This window comes from Taudactylus pleione, unplaced genomic scaffold, assembly GCF_031769625.1.
Source record: "Taudactylus pleione unplaced genomic scaffold, aTauple2 ptg000085l, whole genome shotgun sequence".
Taxonomy (NCBI): Eukaryota; Metazoa; Chordata; class Amphibia; order Anura; family Myobatrachidae; genus Taudactylus; species Taudactylus pleione.
The window spans coordinates 13,608,252-13,630,705 of NW_028284487.1; the positions used below are offsets into that span (position 1 = coordinate 13,608,252).

The 22,454-nt window shown below is 37.1% G+C and overlaps 4 non-coding genes across 4 annotated transcripts; all 4 read left to right on the plus strand.

Annotated features, from left to right (window-relative positions):
- The first annotated feature begins 1,300 nt into the window (after positions 1–1,300).
- On the plus strand, positions 1,301–1,372 carry TRNAQ-CUG (transfer RNA glutamine (anticodon CUG)). The gene has a single exon. It is a non-coding gene; the product is annotated as a tRNA-Gln (tRNA).
- Positions 1,373–9,412: 8,040 nt separating this feature from the next.
- TRNAQ-CUG (transfer RNA glutamine (anticodon CUG)) lies at positions 9,413–9,484 on the plus strand. The gene has a single exon. It is a non-coding gene; the product is annotated as a tRNA-Gln (tRNA).
- Positions 9,485–19,565: 10,081 nt separating this feature from the next.
- On the plus strand, positions 19,566–19,637 carry TRNAQ-UUG (transfer RNA glutamine (anticodon UUG)). The gene has a single exon. It is a non-coding gene; the product is annotated as a tRNA-Gln (tRNA).
- Positions 19,638–20,580: 943 nt separating this feature from the next.
- Positions 20,581–20,652, plus strand: TRNAQ-UUG (transfer RNA glutamine (anticodon UUG)). Its single transcript has one exon. It is a non-coding gene; the product is annotated as a tRNA-Gln (tRNA).
- The last annotated feature ends 1,802 nt before the right edge of the window (positions 20,653–22,454 follow it).

Consider the following 22,454-nt stretch of genomic DNA (forward strand, 5'->3'; position numbering starts at 1 on the left):
ACTATGTTATTTTTCTACTTTTCTGTATTTAGAGAGAAATTGGGGCTGACAGTGTAGGCGTTGTACACACCCACTTGGATCTGGCTACATCCACATAGCACTGGTCCCATCTCCTCCCCTTTTCAGTATAGGCCCTGAAACATTTTAGCCTCTGACCCATGTGGCCCTTAATCCGGCATTAACAATATGCAAATAGATTGGTAGCATTTCAAAGATTTTAAGCACCTCCAGTTTAGTATACAGTTTATTATATGTGGACTGTTACAGCTTGGCATAATATGTCAATAGGTTCCATGGTGTATTGGTTAGCACTTTGGACTTTGAATCCAGTGATCCGAGTTCAAATCTCGGATCACTGGATAAATATTTATTGTAAAAATAGTAAACAAATATGACACATTATAAAATATGTATGTATTCGTGGCCGATTGGTTTTGGCGTTGGACTAGAAATCCATTGGGGTCTCCCACCACGTGTTCAAATACTGCCGACTACTGTTTGGCTTGCTGGAAAAATGTCATTGAAATAAATTTTAAACCAATACTCAAACATTTTAGAAACCATTCAGTGATCATAAACACCTGTAGAGTAAACCAAAAATGCTTCCTTTCTTTGCCATGGGGGTGTGCCTACTATTATATTATCACAGTTATGTTATTTGCACCTGATACCAGCAATATTCCACCATATAATCTAATTTATCAATCTCCTTCATGATTTACCATATCACCATGTATTTTAGCTTTCTCTAAAAAATCATCATATCACCATTTTGTGCAATCACAATCTGGGATGTGAAATCCATTGCTACAGCACTCAAGAAGGTAGTAGAGAGTTTTTCTGGTTTGCCATAAAAAGTTATTTATACATAGAGTTGAAAACAATACACAGGGCGAGAATAACAACGGGGTGGATGGAGCTGCAGTCCTCCACATAAAAATAGGCCTACCATCAACTGTACGGTTGGCCATAAATCATAAGTATTAAAATTGTAGTTTTAGTTTTCTCATCAAACTATGTTATTTTTCTACTTTTCTGTATTTAGAGAGAAATTGGGGCTGACAGTGTAGGCGTTGTACAAACCCACTTGGATCTGGCTACATCCACATAGAACTGGTCACAGCTCCACCCATTCTCAGTATATGCCCTGAAACATTTTAGCCCCTGACCCATGTGTCCCTTAATCCGGCCTTAACAATATGCAAATAGTTTGGTAGCATTTCAAAGATTTTAAGCACCTCCAGTTTAGTATACAGTTTATTATATGTATACTGTTACAGCCTGGCATAATATGCCAATAGGTTCCATGGTGTAATGTTTAGCACTTTGGACTCTGAATCCAGTGATCCGAGTTCAAATCTCGGTGGGACCTTGTTTAAATATTTAGTGTAAAAATAGTAAACAAATATGACACGTTATAAAATATGTATGTATTCGTGGCCGATTGGTTTTGGCGATGGACTAGAAATCCATTGGGGTCTCCCAGCGCGTGTTCAAATACTGCCGACAACTTTTAGGCTTGCTGGAAAAATGTCATTGAAATAAATTTTAAACCAATACTCAAACATTTTAGAAACCATTCAGTGATCATAAACACCTGTAGAATAAACCAAAAATGCTTCCTTTCTTTGCCATGGGGGTGTGCCTACTATTATATTATCATAGTTATGTTATTTGCACCTGATACCAGCAATATTCCCCCATATCATCTAATTTATCAATCTCCTTCATGATTTACCATATCACCATGTACTTTAGCTTTCTCTAAAAAATCATCATATCACCATTTTGGGCAATCACAATCTGGGATGTGAAATCCATTGCTACAGCACTCAAAAAGGTAACAGAGGGTTTTTCTGGTTTGCCATAAAAAGTTATTTATACATAGAGTTGAAAACAATACACAGGGCGAGAATAATAATGGGGTGGATGGAGCAACAGTCCCCCACATTAAAATAGGTCCATCATCAACTGTACGGTTGGCCATAAATCATAAGTATCAAAATTGTAGTTTTAGTTTTCTCATCAAACTATGTTATTTTTCTACTTTTCTGTATTTAGAGAGAAATTGGGGCTGATAGTGTAGGCGTTGTACAAACCCACTTGGATCTGGCTACATCCACATAGAACTGGTCACATCTCCTCCCCTGTTCAGTATAGGCCCTGAAACATTTTAGCCCCTGAACCATGTGGCCCTTAATCCGGCCTTAACAATATGCAAATAGATTGGAAGCATTTCAAAGATTTTAAGCACCTCCAGTTTAGTATACAGTTTATTATATGTGGACTGTTACAGCCTGGCATAATATGTCAATAGGTTCCATGGTGTAATGGTTAGCACTTTAGACTTTGAATCCAGTCATCCGAGTTCAAATCTCGGTGTATAAATATTTATTGTAAAAAAAGTAAACAAATATGACACAATATAAAATATGTATGTATTCGTGGCAGATTGGTTTAGGCGATGGACTAGAAATCCATTGGGGTCTCCCACCGCGTGTTCAAATACTGCCGACTACATTTTGGCTTGCTGGAAAAATGTCATTGAAATAAATTTTAAACCAATACTCAAACATTTTAGAAACCATTCAGTGATCATAAACACCTGTAGAATAAACCAAAAATGCTTCCTTTCTTTGCCATGGGGGTGTGCCTACTATTATATTATCAAAGTTATGTTATTTGCACCTGATACCAGCAATATTCCCCCATATCATCTAATTTATCAATCTCCTTCATGATTTACCATATCACCATGTACTTTAGCTTTCTCTAAAAAATCATCATATCACCATTTTGTGCAATCACAATCTGGGATGTGAAATCCATTGCTACAGCACTCAAGAAGGTAGCAGAGAGTTTTCCTGGTTTGCCATAAAAAGTTATTTATACATAGAGTTGAAAACAATACACAGGGCGAGAATAACAATGGGGTAGATGGAGCTACAGTCCTCCACATAAAAATAGGCCCACCATCAACTGTACGGTTGGCCATAAATCATAAGTATTAAAATTGTAGTTTTAGTTTTCTCATCAAACTATGTTATATTTCTACTTTTCTGTATTTAGAGACAAATTGGGGCTGACAGTGTAGGCGTTGTACACACCCACTTGGATCTGGCTACATCCACATAGCACTGGTCACAGCTCCTACCCTTCTCAGTATATGCCCTGAAACATTTTAGCCCCTGACCCATGTAGCCCTTAATCCGGCCTTAACAATATGCAAATAGTTTGGTAGCATTTCAAAGATTTTAAGCACCTCCAGTTTAGTATACAGTTTATTATATGTGGACTGTTACAGCCTGGCATTATATGTCAATAGGTTCCATGGTGTAATGGTTAGCACTCTGGACTCTGTGTCCATTGATCTGAGTACAAATCTCGGTGGGACCTTGTTTAAATATTTATTGTAAAAAAGTAAACAAATATGACACATTATAAAATATGTATGTATTCGTGGCCGATTGGTTTTGGCGATGGACTAGAAATCCTTTGGGGTCTCCCACTGCGTGTTCAAATACTGCTGACTACATTTTGGCTTGCTGGAAAAATGTTATTGAAATAAATTTTAAACCAATACCCAAACATGTTAGAAACCATTCAGTGATCATAAACTCCAGTAGAATAAACCAAAAATGCTTCTTTTCTTTGCCATGGGGGTGTGCCTACTATTATATTATCATAGTTATGTTATTTGCACCTGATACCAGCAATATTCCCCCATATCATCTAATTTATCAATCTCCTTCATGATTTACCATATCACCATGTACTTTAGCTTTCTCTAAAAAATCATCATATCACCATTTTGGGCAATCACAATCTGGGAAGTGAAATCCATTCCTACAGCACTCAAAAAGGTAACTAGGGGTTTTTCTGGTTTGCCATAAAAAGTTATTTATACATAGAGTAGAAAACAATACACAGGGCGAGAATAACAATGGGGTGGATGGAGCAACAGTCCTCCACATTAAAATAGACCCATCATCAACTGTACGGTTGGCCATAAATCATAAGTATCAAAATAGTAGTTTTAGTTTTCTCATCAAACTATGTTATTTTTCTACTTTTCTGTATTTAGAGAGAATTTGGGGATGATAGTGTAGGCATTGTACAAACCCACTTGGATCTGGCTACATCCACATAGCACTGGTCACATCTCCTCCCCTTCTCAGTATAGGCCCTGAAACATTTTAGCCCCTGACCCATGTGGTCCTTAATCCGTCCTTAACAATATGCAAATAGATTGGTAGCATTTCAAAGATTTTAAGCACCTCCAGTTTAGTATACAGTTTATTATATATGGGGACTTTTACAGCCTGGCATGATATGTCAATAGGTTCCATGGTGTAATGGTTAGCACTCTGGACTCTGTGTCCATTGATCTGAGTTCAAATCTGGGTGGGACCTTGTATAAATATTTATTTAAAAAAGTAAACAAATATGACAAATTATAAAATATGTATGTATTCGTGGCCGATTGGTTTTGGCGATGGACTAGAAATCCATTGGGGTCTCCCAGCGTGTGTTCAAATACTACCGACTACATTTTGGCTTGCTGGAAAAATGTGATTGAAATAAATTTTAAACCTATACTCAAACATGTTAGAAACCATTCAGTGATCATAAACACCAGTAGAATAAACCAAAAATGCTTCCTTTCTTTGCCATGGGGGTGTGCCTACTATTATATTATCATAGTTATGTTATTTGCACCTGATACCAGCAATATTCCCCCATATCATCTAATTTATCAATCTCCTTCATGATTTACCATATCACCATGTACTTTAGCTTTCTCTAAAAAATCATCATATCACCATTTTGGGCAATCACAATCTGGGATGTGAAATCCATTGCTACAGCACTCAAAAAGGTAACAGTGGGTTTTTCTGGTTTGCCATAAAAAGTTATTTATACATAGAGTTGAAAACAATACACAGGGCGAGAATAACAATGTGGTGGATGGAGCAACAGTCCTCCACATTAAAATAGGCCCATCATCAACTGTACGGTTGGCCATAAATCATAAGTATCAAAATTGTAGTTTTAGTTTTCTCATCAAACTATGTTATTTTTCTACTTTTCTGTATTTAGAGAGAAATTGGGGCTGATAGTGTAGGCGTTGTACACACCCACTTGGATCAGGCTACACCCACATAGCACTGGTGACATCCCCTCCCCTTCTCAGTACAGGCCCTGAACCATTTTAGCCCCTGACCCATGTGGCCCTTAATCCGGCCTTAACAATATGCAAATAGATTGGTAGCATTTCAAAGATTTTAATCACCTCCAGTTTAGTATACAGTTTATTATATGTGGACTGTTACAGCCTGCCATAATATGTCAATAGGTTCCATGGTGTAATGCTTAGCACTCTGGACTCAGAATCCTGCAATCTGAGTTCAAAACACAATGGGACCTTGTTTAAATATTTATTGTAAAAAAAGTAAACAAATATGACACATTATAAAAAATGTATGTATTCGTGGCCGATTGGTTTTGGTGATGGACTAGAAATCCATTGGGGTCTCCCACCGCGTGTTCAAATACTGCCGACTACATTTTGGCTTGCTGGAAAAATATCATTGAAATAAATTTTAAACCTATACTCAAACATGTTAGAAACCATTCAGTGATCATAAACACCAGTAGAATAAACCAAAAATGCTTCCTTTCTTTGCCATGGGGGTGTGCCTACTATTATATTATCATAGTTTTGTTATTTGCACCTGATACCAGCAATATTCCCCCATATCATCTAATTTATCAATCTCCTTCATGATTTACCATATCACCATGTACTTTAGCTTTCTCTAAAAAATCATCATATCACCATTTTGGGCAATCACAATCTGGGATGTGAAATCCATTGCTACAGCACTCAAAAAGGTAACAGTGGGTTTTTCTGGTTTGCCATAAAAAGTTATTTATACATAGAATTGAAAACAATACACAGGGCGAGAATAACAATGTGGTGGATGGAGCAACAGTCCTCCACATTAAAATAGGCCCATCATCAACTGTACGGTTGGCCATAAATCATAAGTATCAAAATTGTAGTTTTAGTTTTCTCATCAAACTATGTTATTTTTCTACTTTTCTGTATTTAGAGAGAAATTGGGGCTGATAGTGTAGGCGTTGTACACACCCACTTGGATCAGGCTACACCCACATAGCACTGGTGACATCTCCTCCCCTTCTCAGTACAGGCCCTGAAACATTTTAGCCCCTGACTCATGTGGCCCTTAATCCGGCCTTAACAATATGCAAATAGATTGGTAGCATTTCAAAGATTTTAAGCACCTACAGTTTAGTATACAGTTTAATATATGTGGACTGTTACAGCCTGCCATAATATGTCAATAGGTTCCATGGTGTAATGCTTAGCACTCTGGACTCAGAATCCTGCAATCTGATTTCAAATCACGGTGGGACCTTGTTTAAATATTTATTGTAAAAAAGTCAAACAAATATGACAAATTATAAAATATGTATGTATTCGTGGTCGATTGGTTTTGGCGAAGGACTAGAAATCCATTGGGGTCTCCCACCGCGTGTTCAAATACTGCCGACTACATTTTGGCTTGCTGGAAAAATGTCATTGAAATAAATTATAAACCAATACTCAAACATTTTAGAAACCATTCAGTGATCATAAACACCTGTAGAAAAAACCAAAAATGCTTCCTTTCTTTGCCATGGGGGTGTGCCTACTATTATATTATCATAGTTATGTTATTTGCACCTGATACCAGCAATATTACCCCATATCATCTAATTTATCAATCTCCTTCATAATTTACCATATCACCATGTATTTTAGCTTTCTCTAAAAAATCATCATATCACCATTTTGGGCAATCACAATCTGCGATGTGAAATCCATTCCTACAGCACTCAAGAAGGTAGCAGAGAGTTTTTCTGGTTTGCCATAAAAAGTTATATCTACATAGAGTTGAAAACAATACACAGGGCGAGAATAACAATGGGGTGGAAGGAGCAACAGTCCTCCACATTAAAATAGGCCCATCATCAACTGTACGGTTGGCCATATATCATAAGTATCAAAATTGTAGTTTTAGTTTTCTCATCAAACTATGTTATTTTTCTACTTTTCTGTATTTAGAGAGAAATTGGGGCTGATAGTGTAGGCGTTGTACAAACCCATTTGGATCTGGCTACATCCACATAGAACTGGTCACAGCTCCTCCCCTTCTCAGTATAGGCCCTGAAACATTTTAGCCCCTGACCCATGTGGTCCTTAATCCGGCCTTAACAATATGCAAATAGATTGGTAGCATTTCAAAGATTTTAAGCACCTCCAGTTTAGTATACAGTTTATTATATGTGGACTGTTACAGCCTGGCATAACATGTCAATAGGTTCCATGGTGTAATGGCTAGCACTTTGGACTTTGAATCCAGTGATCCAAGTTCAAATCTCGGATCACTGGATAAATATTTATTGTAAAAAAAGTAAACAAATATGACACATTATAAAATATGTATGTATTCGTGGCCGATTGGTTTTGGCGATGGACTAGAAATCCATTGGGGTCTCCCACCGCGTGTTCAAATATTGCCGACTACATTTTGGCTTGCTGGAAAAATGTCATTGAAATAAATTTTAAACCAATACTCAAACATTTTAGAAACCATTCAGTGATCATAAACACCTGTAGAATAAACCAAAAATGCATCCTTTCTTTGCCATGGGGGTGTGCCTACTATTATATTATCAAAGTTATGTTATTTGCACCTGATACCAGCAATATTCCCCCATATCATCTAATTTATCAATCTCCTTCATGATTTACCATATCACCATGTACTTTAGCTTTCTCTAAAAAATCATCATATCACCATTCTGTGCAATCACAATCTGGGATGTGAAATCCATTGCTACAGCACTCAAAAAGGTAGCAGAGGGTTTTTCTGGTTTGCCATAAAAAGTTATTTATACATAGAGTTGAAAACAATACACAGGGCGAGAATAACAATGTGGTGGATGGAGCATCAGTCCTCCACATTAAAATAGGCCCATCATCAACTGTACGGTTGGCCAAAAATCATAAGTATCAAAATTGTAGTTTTAGTTTTCTCATCAAACTATGTTATTTTTCTACTTTTCTGTATTTAGAGAGAAATTGGGGCTGACAGTGTAGGCGTTGTACACACCCACTTGGATCTGTCTACATCCACAAAGCACTGGTCATATCTCCTCACCTTTTCAGTATAGGCCCTGAAACATTTTAGCCCCTGACTCATGTGGCCCTTTATCCGGCCTTAACAATATGCAAATAGATTGTTAGCATTTCAAAGATTTTATGCACCTCCAGTTTAGTATACAGTTTATTATATGTGGACTGTTACAGCTAGCATAATTTGTCAATAGGTTCCATGGTGTAATGGTTAGTGCTTTGGACTCTGAGTCCTGCAATCTGAGTTCACAACACAATGGGACCTTGTTTAAATATTTATTGTACAAATAGTAAACAAATATGACACATTATAAAATATGTATGTATTTGTGGCTGATTGGTTTTGGCGATGGACTAGAAATCCCTTGGTGTCTCCCAGCGCGTGTTCAAATACTGCCGATTGCATTTTGGCTTGCTGGAAAAATGTAATTGAAATAAATTTTAAACCAATACTCAATTGTTTTAGAAACCATTCAGTGATCATAAACACCTGTAGAATAAACCAAAAATGCTTCCTTTCTTTGCCATGGGGGTGTACCTACTATTATATTATCATAGTTATGTTATTTGCACCTGATACCAGCAATATTCCCCATATCATCTAATTTATCAATCTCCTTCATGATTTACCATATCACCATGTACTTTAGCTTTCTCTAAAAAATCCTCATATCACCATTTTGGGCAATCACAATCTGGGATGTGAAATCCATTGCTACAGCACTCAAAAAGGTAGCAGAGGTTTTTTCTGGTTTGCCATAAAAAGTTATTTATACATAGAGTTGAAAACAATACACAGGGCAAGAATAACAATGGGGTGGATGGAGCTGCAGTCCTCCACATTAAAATAGGCCCACCATCAACTGTACGGTTGGCCATAAATCATGTATTAAAATTGTAGTTTTAGTTTTCTCATCAAACTATGTTATTTTTCTACTTTTCTGTATTTAGAGAGAAATTGGGGCTGACAGTGTAGGCGTTGTACACACCCACTTGGATCTGGCTACATCCACATAGCACTGGTCACAGCTCCTCCCCTTCTCAGTATATGCCCTGAAACATTAAAGCCCCTGACCCATGTGGTCCTTAATCCGGCCTTAACAATATGCAAATAGATTGGTAGCATTTCACAGATTTTAAGCACCTCCAGTTTAGTATACAGTTTATTATATGTTGACTGTTACAGCCTGGCATAATATGTCAATAGGTTCCATGGTGTAATGGTTAGCACTCTGGACTCTGAATCCAGCGATCTGAGTTCAAATCTCGGTGGAAATTTGTTTAAATATTTATTGTAAAAATATTAAACAAATATGACACATTATAAAATATGTATGTATTCGTGGTAGATTGGTTTTGGTGATGGACTAGAAATCCATTGGGGTCTCCCAGCGCGTGTTCAAATACTACCGACTACATTTTGGCTTGCTGGAAAAATGTGATTGAAATAAATTTTAAACCTATACTCAAACATGTTAGAAACCATTCAGTGATCATAAACACCAGTAGAATAAACCAAAAATGCTTCCTTTCTTTGCCATGGGGGTGTGCCTACTATTATATTATCATAGTTTTGTTATTTGCACCTGATACCAGCAATATTCCCCCATATCATCTAATTTATCAATCTCCTTCATGATTTACCATATCACCATGTACTTTAGCTTTCTCTAAAAAATCATCATATCACCATTTTGGGCAATCACAATCTGGGATGTGAAATCCATTGCTACAGCACTCAAAAAGGTAACAGTGGGTTTTTCTGGTTTGCCATAAAAAGTTATTTATACATAGAATTGAAAACAATACACAGGGCGAGAATAACAATGTGGTGGATGGAGCAACAGTCCTCCACATTAAAATAGGCCCATCATCAACTGTACGGTTGGCCATAAATCATAAGTATCAAAATTGTAGTTTTAGTTTTCTCATCAAACTATGTTATTTTTCTACTTTTCTGTATTTAGAGAGAAATTGGGGCTGATAGTGTAGGCGTTGTACACACCCACTTGGATCAGGCTACACCCACATAGCACTGGTGACATCTCCTCCCCTTCTCAGTACAGGCCCTGAAACATTTTAGCCCCTGACCCATGTGGCCCTTAATCCGGCCTTAACAATATGCAAATAGATTGGTAGCATATCAAAGATTTTAAGCACCTCCAGTTTAGTATACAGTTTAATATATGTGGACTGTTACAGCCTGCCATAATATGTCAATAGGTTCCATGGTGTAATGCTTAGCACTCTGGACTCAGAATCCTGCAATCTGAGTTCAAATCACGGTGGGACCTTGTTTAAATATTTATTGTAAAAAAGTCAAACAAATATGACAAATTATAAAATATGTATGTATTCGTGGTCGATTGGTTTTGGCGAAGGACTAGAAATCCATTGGGGTCTCCCACCGCGTGTTCAAATACTGCCGACTACATTTTGGCTTGCTGGAAAAATATCATTGAAATAAATTTTAAACCAATACTCAAACATTTTAGAAACCATTCAGTGATCATAAACACCTGTAGAAAAAACCAAAAATGCTTCCTTTCTTTGCCATGGGGGTGTGCCTACTATTATATTATCATAGTTATGTTATTTGCACCTGATACCAGCAATATTACCCCATATCATCTAATTTATCAATCTCCTTCATAATTTACCATATCACCATGTATTTTAGCTTTCTCTAAAAAATCATCATATCACCATTTTGGGCAATCACAATCTGGGATGTGAAATCCATTCCTACAGCACTCAAGAAGGTAGCAGAGAGTTTTTCTGGTTTGCCATAAAAAGTTATATCTACATAGAGTTGAAAACAATACACAGGGCGAGAATAACAATGGGGTGGAAGGAGCAACAGTCCTCCACATTAAAATAGGCCCATCATCAACTGTACGGTTGGCCATATATCATAAGTATCAAAATTGTAGTTTTAGTTTTCTCATCAAACTATGTTATTTTTCTACTTTTCTGTATTTAGAGAGAAATTGGGGCTGATAGTGTAGGCGTTGTACAAACCCATTTGGATCTGGCTACATCCACATAGAACTGGTCACAGCTCCTCCCCTTCTCAGTATAGGCCCTGAAACATTTTAGCCCCTGACCCATGTGGTCCTTAATCCGGCCTTAACAATATGCAAATAGATTGGTAGCATTTCAAAGATTTTAAGCACCTCCAGTTTAGTATACAGTTTATTATATGTGGACTGTTACAGCCTGGCATAACATGTCAATAGGTTCCATGGTGTAATGGCTAGCACTTTGGACTTTGAATCCAGTGATCCAAGTTCAAATCTCGGATCACTGGATAAATATTTATTGTAAAAAAAGTAAACAAATATGACACATTATAAAATATGTATGTATTCGTGGCCGATTGGTTTTGGCGATGGACTAGAAATCCATTGGGGTCTCCCACCGCGTGTTCAAATATTGCCGACTACATTTTGGCTTGCTGGAAAAATGTCATTGAAATAAATTTTAAACCAATACTCAAACATTTTAGAAACCATTCAGTGATCATAAACACCTGTAGAATAAACCAAAAATGCTTCCTTTCTTTGCCATGGGGGTGTGCCTACTATTATATTATCAAAGTTATGTTATTTGCACCTGATACCAGCAATATTCCCCCATATCATCTAATTTATCAATCTCCTTCATGATTTACCATATCACCATGTACTTTAGCTTTCTCTAAAAAATCATCATATCACCATTTTGGGCAATCACAATCTGGGATGTGAAATCCATTGCTACAGCACTCAAAAAGGTAGCAGAGGGTTTTTCTGGTTTGCCATAAAAAGTTATTTATACATAGAGTTGAAAACAATACACAGGGCAAGAATAACAATGGGGTGGATGGAGCTGCAGTCCTCCACATTAAAATAGGCCCATCATCAACTGTACGGTTGGCCAAAAATCATAAGTATCAAAATTGTAGTTTTAGTTTTCTCATCAAACTATGTTATTTTTCTACTTTTCTGTATTTAGAGAGAAATTGGGGCTGACAGTGTAGGCGTTGTACACACCCACTTGGATCTGTCTACATCCACAAAGCACTGGTCATATCTCCTCACCTTTTCAGTATAGGCCCTGAAACATTTTAGCCCCTGACTCATGTGGCCCTTTATCCGGCCTTAACAATATGCAAATAGATTGTTAGCATTTCAAAGATTTTATGCACCTCCAGTTTAGTATACAGTTTATTATATGTGGACTGTTACAGCTGACATAATTTGTCAATAGGTTCCATGGTGTAATGGTTAGTGCTTTGGACTCTGAGTCCTGCAATCTGAGTTCAAAACACAATGGGACCTTGTTTAAATATTTATTGTACAAATAGTAAACAAATATGACACATTATAAAATATGTATGTATTTGTGGCCGATTGGTTTTGGCGATGGACTAGAAATCCCTTGGTGTCTCCGAGCGCGTGTTCAAATACTGCGGATTGCATTTTGGCTTGCTGGAAAAATGTAATTGAAATAAATTTTAAACCAATACTCAATTGTTTTAGAAACCATTCAGTGATCATAAACACCTGTAGAATAAACCAAAAATGCTTCCTTTCTTTGCCATGGGGGTGTACCTACTATTATATTATCATAGTTATGTTATTTGCACCTGATACCAGCAATATTCCCCCATATCATCTAATTTATCAATCTCCTTCATGATTTACCATATCACCATGTACTTTAGCTTTCTCTAAAAAATCCTCATATCACCATTTTGGGCAATCACAATCTGGGATGTGAAATCCATTGCTACAGCACTCAAAAAGGTAGCAGAGGTTTTTTCTGGTTTGCCATAAAAAGTTATTTATACATAGAGTTGAAAACAATACACAGGGCAAGAATAACAATGGGGTGGATGGAGCTGCAGTCCTCCACATTAAAATAGGCCCACCATCAACTGTACGGTTGGCCATAAATCATAAGTATTAAAATTGTAGTTTTAGTTTTCTCATCAAACTATGTTATTTTTCTACTTTTCTGTATTTAGAGAGAAATTGGGGCTGACAGTGTAGGCGTTGTACACACCCACTTGGATCTGGCTACATCCACATAGCACTGGTCACAGCTCCTCCCCTTCTCAGTATATGCCCTGAAACATTAAAGCCCCTGACCCATGTGGTCCTTAATCCGGCCTTAACAATATGCAAATAGATTGGTAGCATTTCACAGATTTTAAGCACCTCCAGTTTAGTATACAGTTTATTATATGTTGACTGTTACAGCCTGGCATAATATGTCAATAGGTTCCATGGTGTAATGGTTAGCACTCTGGACTCTGTGTCCATTGATCCGAGTACAAATCTCGGTGGGACCTTGTTTAAATATTTATTGTAAAAAAGTAAACAAATATGACACATTATAAAATATGTATGTATTCGTGGCCGATTGGTTTTGGCGATGGACTAGAAATCCTTTGGGGTCTCCCACTGCGTGTTCAAATACTGCCGACTACATTTTGGCTTGCTGGAAAAATGTTATTGAAATAAATTTTAAACCAATACCCAAACATTTTAGAAACCATTCAGTGATCATAAACTCCAGTAGAATAAACCAAAAATGCTTCCTTTCTTTGCCATGGGGGTGTGCCTACTATTATATTATCATAGTTATGTTATTTGCACCTGATACCAGCAATATTCCCCCATATCATCTAATTTATCAATCTCTTTCATGATTTACCATATCACCATGTACTTTAGCTTTCTGTAAAAAATCATCATATCACCATTTTGGGCAATCACAATCTGGGATGTGAAATCCATTCCTACAGCACTCAAAAAGGTAACTAGGGGTTTTTCTGGTTTGCCATAAAAAGTTATTTATACATAGAGTAGAAAACAATACACAGGGCGAGAATAACAATGGGGTGGATGGAGCAACAGTCCTCCACATTAAAATAGACCCATCATCAACTGTACGGTTGGCCATAAATCATAAGTATCAAAATAGTAGTTTTAGTTTTCTCATCAAACTATGTTATTTTTCTACTTTTCTGTATTTAGAGAGAATTTGGGGATGATAGTGTAGGCGTTGTACAAACCCACTTGGATCTGGCTACATCCACATAGCACTGGTCACATCTCCTCCCCTTCTCAGTATAGGCCCTGAAACATTTTAGCCCCTGACCCATGTGGTCCTTAATCCACCCTTAACAGTATGCAAATAGATTGGTAGCATTTCAAAGATTTTAAGCACCTCCAGTTTAGTATACAGTTTATTATATATGGGGACTGTTACAGCCTGGCATGATATGTCAATAGGTTCCATGGTGTAATGGTTAGCACTCTGGACTCTGTGTCCATTGATCCGAGTTCAAATCTCAGTGGGACCTTTTTTAAATATTTATTTAAAAAAGTAAACAAATATGACAAATTATAAAATATGTATGTATTCGTGGCCGATTGGTTTTGGCGATGGACTAGAAATCCATTGGGGTCTCCCAGCGCGTGTTCAAATACTACCGACTACATTTTGGCTTGCTGGAAAAATGTGATTGAAATAAATTTTAAACCTATACTCAAACATGTTAGAAACCATTCAGTGATCATAAACACCTGTAGAATAAACCAAAAATGCTTCCTTTCTTTGCCATGGGGGTGTGCCTACTATTATATTATCATAGTTATGTTATTTGCAGCTGATACCAGCAATATTCCCCCATATCATCTAATTTATCAATCTCCTTCATGATTTACTATATCACCATGTACTTTAGCTTTCTCTAAAAAATCATCATATCACCATTTTGGGCAATCACAATCTGGGATGTGAAATCCATTGCTACAGCACTCAAAAAGGTAACAGTGGGTTTTTCTGGTTTGCCATAAAAAGTTATTTATACATAGAGTTGAAAACAATACACAGGGCGAGAATAACAATGTGGTGGATGGAGCAACAGTCCTCCACATTAAAATAGGCCCATCATCAACTGTACGGTTGGCCATAAATCATAAGTATCAAAATTGTAGATTTAGTTTTCTCATCAAACTATGTTATTTTTCTACTTTTCTGTATTTAGAGAGAAATTGGGGCTGATAGTGTAGGCGTTGTACACACCCACTTGGATCAGGCTACACCCACATAGCACTGGTGACATCCCCTCCCCTTCTCAGTACAGGCCCTGAAACATTTTAGCCCCTGACCCATGTGGCCCTTAATCTGGCCTTACCAATATGCAAATAGATTGGTAGCATTTCAAAGATTTTAAGCACCTCCAGTTTAGTATACAGTTTATTATATGTGGACTGTTACAGCTTGCCATAATATGTCAATAGGTTCCATGGTGTAATGCTTAGCACTCTGGACTCAGAATCCTGCAATCTGAGTTCAACACACAATGGGACCTTGTTTAAATATTTATTGTAAAAAAAGTAAACAAATATGACACATTATAAAATATGTATGTATTCGTGGCAGATTGGTTTTGGTGATGGACTAGAAATCCATTGGGGTCTCCCAGCGCGTGTTCAAATACTACCGACTACATTTTGGCTTGCTGGAAAAATGTGATTGAAATAAATTTTAAACCTATACTCAAACATGTTAGAAACCATTCAGTGATCATAAACACCAGTAGAATAAACCAAAAATGCTTCCTTTCTTTGCCATGGGGGTGTGCCTACTATTATATTATCATAGTTTTGTTATTTGCACCTGATACCAGCAATATTCCCCCATATCATCTAATTTATCAATCTCCTTCATGATTTACCATATCACCATGTACTTTAGCTTTCTCTAAAAAATCATCATATCACCATTTTGGGCAATCACAATCTGGGATGTGAAATCCATTGCTACAGCACTCAAAAAGGTAACAGTGGGTTTTTCTGGTTTGCCATAAAAAGTTATTTATACATAGAGTTGAAAACAATACACAGGGCGAGAATAACAATGTGGTGGATGGAGCAACAGTCCTCCACATTAAAATAGGCCCATCATCAACTGTACGGTTGGCCATAAATCATAAGTATCAAAATTGTAGTTTTAGTTTTCTCATCAAACTATGTTATTTTTCTACTTTTCTGTATTTAGAGAGAAATTGGGGCTGATAGTGTAGGCGTTGTACACACCCACTTGGATCAGGCTACACCCACATAGCACTGGTGACATCTCCTCCCCTTCTCAGTACAGGCCCTGAAACATTTTAGCCCCTGACCCATGTGGCCCTTAATCCGGCCTTAACAATATGCAAATAGATTGGTAGCATTTCAAATATTTTAAGCACCTCCAGTTTAGTATACAGTTTAATATATGTGGACTGTTACAGCCTGCCATAATATGTCAATAGGTTCCATGGTGTAATGCTTAGCACTCTGGACTCAGAATCCTGCAATCTGAGTTCAAATCACGGTGGGACCTTGTTTAAATATTTATTGTAAAAAAGTCAAACAAATATGACAAATTATAAAATATGTATGTATTCGTGGTCGATTGGTTTTGGCGAAGGACTAGAAATCCATTGGGGTCTCCCACCGCGTGTTCAAATACTGCCGACTACATTTTGGCTTGCTGGAAAAATGTCATTGAAATAAATTTTAAACCAATACTCAAACGTTTTAGAAACCATTCAGTGATCATAAACACCTGTAGAATAAACCAAAAATGCTTCCTTTCTTTGCCATGGGGGTGTGCCTACTATTATATTATCAAAGTTATGTTATTTGCATCTGATACCAGCAATATTCCCCCATATCATCTAATTTATCAATCTCCTTCATGATTTACCATATCACCATGTACTTTAGCTTTCTCTAAAAAATCATCATATCACCATTTTGGACAATCACAATCTGGGATTTGAGATCCATTGCTACAGCACTCTAAAAGGTAGCAGAGGTTTTTTCTGATTTGCCATAAAAAGTTATTTATACATAGAGTTGAAAACAATACACAGGGCGAGAATAACAATGGGGTGGATGGAGCTACAGTCCTCCACATAAAAATAGGACCACCATCAACTGTACGGATGGCCATAAATCATAAGTATTAAAATTGTAGTTTTAGTTTTCTCATCAAACTATGTTATTTTTCTACTTTTCTGTATTTAGAGAGAAATTGGGGCTGACAGTGTAGGCGTTGTACACACCCACTTGGATCTGGCTACATCCACATAGCACTGGTCACATCTCCTCCCCTTTTCAGTATAGGCCCTGAAACATTTTAGCCCCTGACCCATGTGGCCCTTAATCCGGCCTTAACAATATGCAAATAGATTGGTAGTATTTCAAAGATTTTAAGCACCTCCAGTTTTGTATACACTTTATTATATGTGGACTGTTACAGCCTGGCGTAATATGTCAATAGGTTCCATGGTGTAATGGTTAGCACTCTGGACTCTGAATCCAGCCATCTGAGTTCCAGTCTCGGTGAGACTTTGTTTAAATATTTATTGTAAAAATAATAAACAAATATGACACATTATAAAATATGTATGTATTCGTGGCCGATTGGTTTTGGCGATGGACTAGAAATCCATTGGGGTCTCCCAGCGCGTGTTCAAATACTGCCGACTACATTTTGGCTTGCTGGAAAAATGTCATTGAAATAAATTTTAAACCAATACTCAAACATTTTAGAAACCATTCAGTGATCATAAACACCTGTAGAATTAACCAAAAATGCTTCCTTTCTTTGCCATGGGGGTGTGCCTACTATTATGTAATCATAGTTATGTTATTTGCACCTGATACCAGCAATATTCCCCCATATCATCTAATTTATCAATCTCCTTCATGATTTACCATATTACCATGTACTTTAGCTTTCTCTAAAAAATCATCATATCTCCATTTTGGGCAATCACAATCTGGGATGTGAAATCCATTGCTACAGCACTCAAAAAGGTAACAGAGGGTTTTTCTGGTTTGCAATAAAGTTATTTATACATAGAGTTGAAAACAATACACAGGGTGAGAATAACAATGGGGTGGATGGAGCAACAGTCCTCCACATTAAAATAGGCCCATCATCAACTGTACGGTTGGCCATAAATCATAAGTATCAAAATTGTAGTTTTAGTTTTCTCATCAAACTATGTTATTTTTCTACTTTTCTGTATTTAGAGAGAAATTGGGGCTGATAGTGTAGGCGTTGTACAAACCCACTTGGATCTGGCTACATCCACATAACAATGGTCACATCTCCTCCCCTTTTCAGTATAGGCCCTGAAACATTTTAGCCCCTGACCCATGTGGCCCTTAATCTGGCCTTACCAATATGCAAATAGATTGGTAGCATTTCGAAGATTTTAAGCACCTCCAGTTTAGTATACAGTTTATTATATGTGGACTGTTACAGCCTGCCATAATATGTCAATAGGTTCCATGGTGTAATGCTTAGCACTCTGGACTCTAAATCCTGCAATCTGAGTTCAAAACACAATGGGACCTTGTTTAAATATTTATTGTAAAAATAGTAAACAAATATGACACATTATAAAATATGTATGTATTCGTGGCCGATTGGTTTTGGCGATGGACTAGAAATCCATTGGGGTCTCCCAGCGCGTGTTCAAATACTGCCGACTACTTTTTGGCTTCCTGGAAAAATGTCATTGAAATAAATTTTAAACCAATACTCAAACTTTTTAGAAACCATTCAGTGATCATAAACACCTGTAGAATAAACCAAAAATGCATCCTTTCTTTGCCATGGGGGTGTGCCTACTATTATATTATCATAGTTATGTTATTTGCACCTGATACCAGCAATATTCCCCCATATCATCTAATTTATCAATCTCTTTCATGATTTACCATATCACCATGTACTTTAGCTTTCTCTAAAAAATCATCATATCACCATTTTGGGCAATCACAATCTGGGATGTGAAATCCATTCCTACAGCACTCAAAAAGGTAACAAAGGGTTTTTCTGGTTTGCCATAAAAAGTTATTTATACATAGAGTAGAAAACAATACACAGGGCGAGAATAACAATGGGGTGGATGGAGCAACAGTCCTCCACATTAAAATAGGCCCATCATCAACTGTACGGTTGGCCATAAATCATAAGTATCAAAATTGTAGTTTTAGTTTTCTCATCAAACTATGTTATTTTTCTACTTTTCTGTATTTAGAGAGAAATTGGGGCTGATAATGTAGGCGTTGCACAAACCCACTTGGATCTGGCTACATCCACATAGCACTGGTCACAGCTCCTCCCCTTCTGAGTATAGGCCCTGAAACATTTTAGCCCCTGACCCATGTGGTCCTTAATCCGCCCTTAACAATATGCAAATAGATTGGTAGCATTTCAAAGATTTTAAGCACCTCCAGTTTAGTATACAGTTTATTATATGTGGACTGTTACAGCTTGGCATAATATGTCAATAGGTTCCGTGGTGTAATGATTAGCACTCTGGACTTTGAATCCAGCAATCTGAGTTCAAATCTCAGTGGGACCTTGTTTAAATATTTATTGTAAAAAAGTAAACAAATATGACACATTATAAAATATGTATGTATTCGTGGCCGATTGGTTTTGGCGATGGACTAGAAATCCATTGGGGTCTCCCACCGCGTGTTCAAATATTGCCGACTACATTTTGGCTTGCTGGAAAATTTTTATTGAAAAAAATTTTAAACCAATACTCAAACATTTTAGAAACCATTCAGTGATCATAAACTCCAGTAGAATAAACCAAAAATGCTTCCTTTCTTTGCCATGGGGGTGTGCCTACTATTATATTATCATAGTTATGTTATTTGCACCTGATACCAGCAATATTCCCCCATATCATCTAATTTATCAATCTCTTTCATGATTTACCATATCACCATGTACTTTAGCTTTCTCTAAAAAATCATCATATCACCATTTTGGGCAATCACAATCTGGGATGTGAAATCCATTCCTACAGCACTCAAAAAGGTAACAAAGGGTTTTTCTGGTTTGCCTTAAAAAGTTATTTATACATAGAGTTGAAAACAATACACAGGGCGAGAATAACAATGGGGTGGATGGAGCTACAGTCCTCCACATTAAAATAGGCCCACCATCAACTGTACGGTTGGCCATAAATCATAAGTATTAAAATTGTAGTTTTAGTTTTCTCATCAAACTATGTTATTTTTCTACTTTTCTGTATTTAGATAGAAATTGGGGCTGACAGTGTAGGCGTTGTACACACCCACTTGGATATGGCTACATCCACATAGCACTGGACACATCTCCTCCCCTTTTCAGTATAGGCCCTGATTCATTTTAGCCCCTGACCCATGTGGCCCTTAATCCGGCCTTAACAATATGCAAATAGATTGGTAGCATTTCAAAGATTTTAAGCACCTCCAGTTTAGTATACAGTTTATTATATGTGGACTGTTACAGCTTGGCATAATATGTCAATAGGTTCCATGGTGTAATGGTTAGCACTCTGGACTTTGAATCCAGCAATCTGAGTTCAAATCTCGGTGGGACCTTGTTTAAATATTTATTGTAAAAAAAGTAAACAAATATGACACTTTATAAAAAATGTATGTATTCGTGGCCGATTGGTTTTGGTGATGGACTAGAAATCCATTGGGGTCTCCCACCGCTTGTTCAAATACTGCCGACTACATTTTGGCTTGCTGGAAAAATGTCATTGAAATAAATTTTAAACCAATACTCAAACGTTTTAGAAACCATTCAGGGATCATAAACACCTGTAGAATAAACCAAAAATGCTTCCTTTCTTTGCCATGGGGGTGTGCCTACTATTATATTATCATAGTTATGTTATTTGCACCTGATACCAGCAATATTCCCCCATATCATCTAATTTATCAATCTCCTTCATGATTTACCATACTTGGATCTGGCTACATCCACATAGCACTGGTCACAGCTCCTCCCCTTCTCAGTATAGGCCCTGAAACATTTTAGCCCCTGACCCATGTAGTCCTTTATCCGGCCTTAACAATATGCAAATAGTTTGGTAGCATTTCAAAGACTTTCAGCACCTCCAGGTTAGTATATAGTTTATTATATGTGTACTGTTGCAGCCTGGCATAAAGTGTGAATAGGTTCCATGGTGTAATGGTTAGCACTCTGGACTCTGAATCCAGCCATCTGACTTCAAATTTTGGTGGTACCTTGTTTATTTATTAATTGTTTAAATAGTAAACTAATATGATACATTATAAAATATGTATGTATTTGTGGCCGAGAGGTTTTGGCGATGGAATAGAAATCCATTGGGGTCTCCCAGCTCGTGTTCAATTACTGCCGACTACATTTTGGCTTGCTGGAAAAATTTCATTGAAATAAATTTTAAACCAATACCAAAACATTTTAGAAGCCATTCAGTGATCATATGCATATGTAGAATAAATCAAAATTGCTTCCTTTCTTTGCCATGGGGTGTGCCTACTATTCTATTATAAAAGTTATGTTATTTGCACCTGATACCACCAATATTCCCCCATATCATCAAATTTATCAATCTCCTACATGATTTTACATATCACCATGTACCTTAGCTATCTCAAAAATCATCATATCACCATTATACGCAATCACAATCTAGGATGTGAAATCTATTGCTACAGCACTCAAAAGAGATAGCAGAGGGTTTTTCTTGTTTGCCATAAAAAGTTATTTATACATAGAGTTGAAAACAATACACAGGGCGAGAATAACAATGGGGTGGATGGAGCTACAGTCCTCCACATAAAAATGGACCCACCATCAACTCTACGGTTGGCCATAAGTCATAAGCATCAAAATTGTAGTTTTAGTTTTCTCATCAAACTATGTTATTTTTCTACTTTTCTGTATTTAGAGAGATATTGGGGCTGACAGTGTAGGCGTTGTACACACTCACTTGGATCTGGCTACATCCACATAGCACTGGTCACAGCTCCTCCCCTTCTCAGTATAGGCCCTGAAACATTATAGCCCCTGACCCATGTGGCCCTTAATCCGGCCTTAACAATATGCAAATAGTTTGGTAGCATTTCAAATATTTTAAGCACCTCCAGGTTAGTATACAGTTTATTATATGTGTACTGTTACAGCCTGGCCTAATGTGTGAATAGGTTCCATGGTGTAATGGTTAGCAATCTGGACTCTGAATCCAGTGATCTGAGTTCAAATATCGATGGAACCTTGTTTAAATATTTATGTAAAAATAGTAAACAAATATGACACATTATAAAATATGTATGTATTCGTGGCTGAGTGGTTTTGGCGATGGACTAGAAATCCATTGGGGTCTCCCAGCGCGTGTTCAAATACTGCC